The sequence below is a fragment of the Octopus sinensis genome, linkage group LG3, assembly GCF_006345805.1.
Source record: "Octopus sinensis linkage group LG3, ASM634580v1, whole genome shotgun sequence".
NCBI classification, from domain to species: domain Eukaryota; kingdom Metazoa; phylum Mollusca; class Cephalopoda; order Octopoda; family Octopodidae; genus Octopus; species Octopus sinensis.
This window is the reverse complement of record NC_042999.1, coordinates 1,119,402-1,126,901: the sequence shown is the minus strand read 5'-3', so window position 1 is coordinate 1,126,901 and position 7,500 is coordinate 1,119,402. Positions and strand designations below refer to the sequence as shown.

Genomic DNA, 7,500 nt, shown 5'->3' with positions numbered 1-7,500 from the left:
TCTTTTAGTGCCTTAGAATTTAACACACTCACCGGTAAAATTTCCACTCATTTATTTATTTGTCTAAAATTTTCGTTGCGTCTTGCAACCTTTTCAATAGCTATTGACTCTGTCCGTTATCCAAGCTGCGTTACGCGCGCCTGTGAATGTATAAGTCCTACAAGTGAATGACCTTACTCACAGCCCAAACTAAACGTGTATTTACACAAGTCTACGTTGAGACCTTTCTTCCGGGATTACTCCAGCAGTGATAGCTCTTCTCAGGTCCGGATTCGATCTAACGCATTAAGCATGTCTCTACATGTACACGCACGTACACCTACAAGCACACACTGACCCAAACACAGATATACGTGTGCGAGTGTGTTTCTGTCTGTGCTCTGTCTACGACTAAGTCACATATATAATTTTATTCCTGATAGTAATTTACTCGTTTACTTGTTTCAGTCATGTGACTGTGGCCATGTTGGAGCACCGCCTTTAGTCGAGCAAATCGACCCTAGGACTTATTCTTTGTAAGCCTAGTACTTATTCTACCATCTCTTTTGCCGAACCGCTAGCTTACGGGGACGTAAACACACCATCATCAATTGTCAAGCGATGTTGGTGGACAAACACATACACTCAAACACGACGGGCTTCTTTTGAGTTTCCGTCTACCAAATTCACTCAGAAGGCTTCGGTCGGCCCAAAGCTATAGTAAATGACACTTGTCCAAGGTGTCACGCAGAAGGACTGAACCCGGAACCGTGTGGTTGGTAAGCAAGCTACTTACCACACAGCCACTCCTGCGCCTAACCCTAACCCTAACCCTGATATGTACTGATTATTTTGAACACCATCGAGTTTTCCTAAAATTCTTCAGTAACCTTATTGTTTATCTACATTAAATACATTTTCAGCAGACAGCCATAATTGATGACAGATACTAATGATGAGATGGCATGTTGAACTTTATAATTCTACACTCATTAATGTAATAGTTTAAAAGAAACTTCGAGAAACAAGACAAAATAACACCAACGTTTTTTTATTACAAGATTTATACTTCAGACTATATTTTATGAAGAAATGGTAAATAATGGGGACACTACAAAATTGGTAAGACGTTATTGTACAAATGATAAACGAAAATCGTATGTATTGGGAATTGGTTCTTGGAAACATTCATAATTGAATTTGTAATTTTATATGTATATACAAACGTGGGTGTATAAATACGTATATGCATATATACATACGTAAGTAAATATATATATATGTATATATATATAATATATATATATATTATATATATATATATATATATATATATATATATATATCTATATATATATACGTGTGTGTATCTACGTTTATGTATATGTATATTTATATATATATATATATATATATATATATATATATGCATGTATGTATGTATGCCTGTATGTATGTTTATGTGCGCATCTGTGTGTGTATGTATATAAATATATATGTGTGTGCGTGTGTACATGAATATAAATGTACATGTGCATATACGCACTTACACGCATACTTACACACATACATATATTTATATACATAACAGCCGATATAAATAGTGGTTGTTTGCGGTGGCCCGTGATACTCTTCTTCGACGAGACAGAGAGAGGAATAGACAGACAGTCATGCAGGCAGGCAGACAGAGAGTAAGGGAACGACGTGGTTCCGGTTTCAGTCCCACTTCGTGGCACCTTGGGCAAGTGTCTTCTACTATAGCCTCGGGCCGACAAAATCCTTGCGAGTAGATTTGGTAGAAGGAAACAGGAAGAAGCCCGTCGTATATACACATACATACATATATATATATATATATGTATATATATATATATATATATATATATATATATATATATATATATATATATATATATATGTATATATATATATATATATATATACATATATATATATATATGTATATACATATATATATATATATATATATATATATATATATATATATATATATATATATATCTATATATATATATATATATATATATATATATATATATTCATGTGTGTGCGTATCTTTGTGTCTGTTTTTGTCCCCCCCACCACCATACTTTGAGGAGCAATGCTGGTGTGTTTGAGTCCCTGTAACTTAGCGGTTCGGTAAAAGATACCGATAGAATAAGTACTAGGCTTAGAAAGAATAATTCCTGGAGTCAACATACTACGACCCTTTAAGGCAGCGAAACAAGTAAAAGAATAAAAGGTGAAAGGAATACCATATTTCCCGTTCTTACCCAAAGAATACTTCCAAATTTGGGTATTGAACTGTATTATTCAATGTTGCCTGTATGTTGATGCATGAATGCATCTTAGCAAGTTATAAACGTGAGCGCGTCATTGACAATCTGCAATAACGGTGAAGTGCATCTATCGTTCTCTCGAGACACAGCTGCGATGTTATTCACCTCGCTTCGATATATAATGAGGTTTTAACACGACAAGAATATGTAGAGAATATAACAAGGAATCGAGTACAGCATGTTGCATGGTGCGGTCGTCGGTGACTAAACCGGTATCCACACTAGGCATCTTTATAGCATATCTCTAGGAGAAGTTCACTCTGATAAGACCTGATATGCAGAGAATGGCATTGAATATGTTGGGGTCATTTGCTTGCACACAAGGTCAAGATGCTCCCATATTCTTCAGCCTGCGATCCATATTGGCACAAGATATCTTTCCCTGGCTTGTCTTTGGACCATGTCAATGGGGTGGAGAGGATCTGTGAGGATTTTGTGCAAGCCTTATTAGCCCCGCCTTAGCAGAGGCGAAGGTACTGTTTTCAGTCGTGTTTGTTTGTTGGTTTGTTTGTCCGTAGACAAGATATCTTAAGAACCGCTCGATGGATTCCAATGAAACTTACAGGCATGTTTGGCCTCATGACTGGCACGAACTGAATAGATTTTGGGATCGATCCGGTACTAGACAAGGATTCTAGATTATTTTTCCTGTTTTTTACTTAATTTTTAATATCGTTCGGGTTCATTTTTAGTATTCTCGTTTGTGAGAGCAGTGGAGATTATTTCAGATATTCTCATTTTAAAAATTGTTGAGAGAACGTTGGTGTTGCATTGGCGGAGGCTTGCGCAATCTAAGTGCTCTTCATGGATAAAAAATTTTAGGCTTTGCAATCATTGGCGGGGCAATTTTCTGATGTCCGGTTCAGTAGGAAGGCAATGTGGTGAGCATGAATTTGAATATGTATATTTACACACACACACACACAGACACACACGCACACACAGACACACACACACGCGCGCGCGCGCACACACACATATATATATATAAATATGTATACATATACAAACTTAGATAAACTTAGAGGTTTCGACCAAAGATTGGTCCAGGCAATGTCTAACTTAATAGCATCACCTGATATATATATATATATATATATATATATATGGCCGCGGCCTTCGGGCTAAAACATTTTTAAGGATTTATATATATATATATATATATACATGTATATATAACGGGAAAGTTTACGAAAATAAACAAAAGACGAAGGCAGGTGGAGTACAAACAAACAAATGTATTAGTATAGCGCTCAGGAATAGAAATAGAAAAACTCTTTTACGTTTCGAGCCTACGCTCTTCGACAGAAAAATACACAGAAAAAAACAAGAGAGAAAAATATGCGTGTAGGAGTTAACGATCTATCATGGCGTCTATATATATATGTACATGTAATTACATATATGCTTGTATTTATCCGTTTAACTCTTATATACTTAGGTGAGCGTGAATATTGTTTTTCCTTTTTCCATTTTTCAAAACAAATTGATTTCTAATTTGTCTTTTCCTGCTATATACTTGAAATATATATTTTTTAATTCATTAAAATCTATACGTAATTTCCCAACTGTAACAATTTCTGTACTGTATTTTCCGCCATTTTCCGCTTGTTTAAATTACTGTTTATTTCTAATATTTCTTTGAAAAAGAATGTTCTGGAAGGCTGCTTGGTCTGCAAACGTTTTTTTCTCTTCATTGTCCAAGTAAGTGAGTCATTTTACACTGTGTTATTGTCACGGCTCATGGTTTCCTATTTATTTCCGATTAGTTAACTCAAAGTCTTAGTCACGTGTGGTTACCAGAGAGATGTGGTTCCTGTGTGTATGTGTGGATTTACTCATTTTTACTCTTTTACTTGTTTCAGTCATTTGACTGCGGCCATGCTGGAGCACCGCCTTTAGTCGAACAAACCGACCCCAGGACTTATTCTTTGTAAGCCTAGTACTTATTCTATCAGTGCCTTTTGCCGAACCGCTAAGTTACGGGGACGTAATCACACCAGCATCGGTTGTCAAGCGATGTTGGGGGGGTCAAGCGCAGACACACAAACACAGACACATACACACACACACACACACACACACACACACACATATATATATATATATATATATATATATATATACTTATATACGCCGAGCTTCTTTCAGTTTCCGTTTACCAAATCCACTCAGAAGGCTTTGGTCGGCCCGAGGCTATAGTAGAAGACACTTGCCCAAGCTGCCTCGCAGTGGGTCTGAACCCGGAACCATGTGGTTCGTAAGCAAGCTACTTACCACACAGCCACTCCTACGCTTATGTGTGTATTTATTCAGTTTATTTCAATAGAGAAAGAACTAGTTTCTAACCTATATCCAAGGTCCCTTCATTGGAATTTCAACATCAACAATAGGGTATGTTTATGTATGTATGTATGCATTTATGTATGTACGTATGTATGCATGTGTGTATGTATGTATGTGTAGATTTGTATGTTTTGTAATTATATATGTATATATTATCTATTCACACACACAAACACACTCATAATGACATATATATTCGTTTACTCTCAATATACTTACTCACGCGCGCACACACACACACACACAACACACACACACACACATAGACTTTTGTATTTATCCATATCTCGTTCTTTATCTCACTCTTTATATATGCACAGATTTGTGTATGTGTGTATGTATACATGCTTTCGCATTTACATATATTTTTTATATTATGTGTAGTTATCCCCCTCTCTCCATCTCTCGCTGTGTATGTATATATATATATATATATATACACACACACACATACATACATACTTACATACATATGTACGCACACACGCACGCACACATACATATATATATTCTTTTATTTGTTTCAGTCATTTGACTTCGGCCATGCTGGAGCACCGCCTTTAGTCGAACGAATCGGCCCCACGAGTTATTCTTTGTGAGCTTAGTACTTATCCTATCGTTCTCTTTTGCCGAACCGCTAAGTTACGGGGTCGTAAACACACCAACATCGGACAAACACGACACACCAACATATACACACATATACATACACACTCACGCACAAACATATACTCACATACATACATACACACATATATGTATATATATATATATATATACACGATGGGCTTCTTTCAGTTTCCGTCTACCAAGTTCACTCATAAGGCTTTGGTCGGCCCGAGGCTATAGCAGAAAACACTTGAACAAGGTGCCACCACTCGGTGGCACTGAACCCGGAGCCATCTGGCTGGGAGGAAATTTGCAAAGAGCTTGCTACTGGAAGTACTGACAATCTAAAGCTGCATTTAGCAGACACCACTATGTTTCAAGGGTTATCAGGAGACCATGCACAGCATTCAGTGCCATCTTGTGGGTGTTTTTACAGCGCATCACCCATCCCTGATCACTGATATGACACTTTAGCTTCATGTCGCTTATTCTGAAGGAGCTGCAGTCGAAGTATTTAGTATTCCACTACAGGTTGACTTCAGAGTCCACAGCGCAAGATGACACACATGTAAGATTATGCACGCAAAATAAACTTGTAATAACAATATTGATGTAAAGATCGTTTGCCACCATAACAGGGCAATCCTGGTTTAGGACGAATGTTGCTGTTATTTAGCTCCAGGAGACGTCGTCTCCAGCTGGCCACACGACACGATCTGTGTCTTTGTATTTTCGAAATCACAAGCTTATATATTAGGACACGATCTGTGTCCTTATAATTTCGACATCACAAGCTATATAGTTTAAAAATGCAAGAAAGAGAAACCACATTGGAACAGTCATAATTGTACTATGTCTCGAGAAAAAGACAGTCACATCAACTTGAATGTCTTTAACCATAAGTCTGCTTAGACGAACCGGAACTGGAGTTAAACTACAACAATAATAGAGTTTATTTATTCATGTCATGAACAAATTCTTAAGTGAATTCATTTTGCTTACGAAATGATATTCGTAAATATAAAGAGTAGATTTTTTTCATTTCTTTCTCTTGACAAAACTTAACTAATCTCTTTAGAATAAAAGTTTTCAACAAATGTTGTGAGCAACGCAACAAAATAGCAACACAAATTATTTAAGCGGAACACAGATCTATTGGAAACTTAGCATTCTGATCTCATAATAAAGGGCTTTCAGTTTTGAGGGCTCCGCTGGTTAAAATGTTATTGCCTTTGAAATCAACTTCTGCTTTAACTGTTTCATCTCATAATTAAGTTTCCCATTATCAAAGATCTTCTAATTAATTTTTTCTCGGTCTCCCGTATTTTAGATACGATGTTTCTTATTACACTGTAGCAGATTCGAAACCAAATTGCTGAATAACTGTGCAATCGTCAAGGCTGGTTACAGCCATTTCACGTGATTGGCCGATTAACTGACCAATCAGCATCGAGCCATCACGTAATTCGACCGTCTAAAACTTCCTCCTTGTAGCTTATATAAAGCCGCTTTTGGCAGCAAACTCTATACAGAATGTTGAAGGCTGCTGAGCGAAACGCACCCACCCCGCTCCTGTCAGATATATTTACACAGTGTTGAGACGGGCCAACTCATTCACACGTCTCACCTCTTGCCATGTTGGGACAGCTATGCAATGTGTCTCCATTCTTGTCACAGCTAGGCGATTCAAGAAGAAAGTTAGGACAGAACGCAGATAGATAACAGGGAACCCTGCAGCCACGAATACAACATAATTGTTTCCAGTTAGGTTGGGTCAGCCACAGGTTGATACATCAGTAATTTTACCGTAAACCCGAAGCAGTATATCGCTCCCAGTATGTAATTTATTACTGATGTTATTTCTAAAACAGCAACGTATATAAACTCTATGCGCAACAATAAAATCTTCCGTTAAACGTTCGTGGGTATTATCAGTTACTTCTTCGTGCAGCCCCCAAAAAACACATTTTCATTCATCAGTTCAACCAGTCATCACCTCAGATTAGGCAACAACATCCCTCACAATGATCCTATGATAGGGACACGTCATCTTAGTCCTTTCAAAAGCTTAAGGAAACTCTTACAGTTACGTAAAGTGTTGTATAACATCCTCCTAGCTTTTAAACGGCAGAAAATCATCGTCACCTTCACTTATTAGTCCCCACAAATGCTAAGCGTTAAAACATCTAATGAGCTCTCGTAATAA

The 7,500-nt window shown here is 37.1% G+C and overlaps 1 long non-coding RNA gene across 1 annotated transcript in view; it reads right to left on the bottom strand.

Moving 5' to 3' along the window:
• Nucleotides 1–200: 200 nt before the first annotated feature.
• LOC118762698 overlaps nucleotides 201–7,500 on the bottom strand; it is an 18,679-nt gene continuing 11,379 nt past the window's right edge. Inside the window, exons 2-3 of the long non-coding RNA XR_004998451.1 lie at nucleotides 2,930–2,932; nucleotides 201–211 (exon numbers count right to left, since the gene is read on the bottom strand). This is a non-coding gene — a long non-coding RNA (uncharacterized LOC118762698). The remainder of the gene's footprint in view (nucleotides 212–2,929; nucleotides 2,933–7,500) is intronic.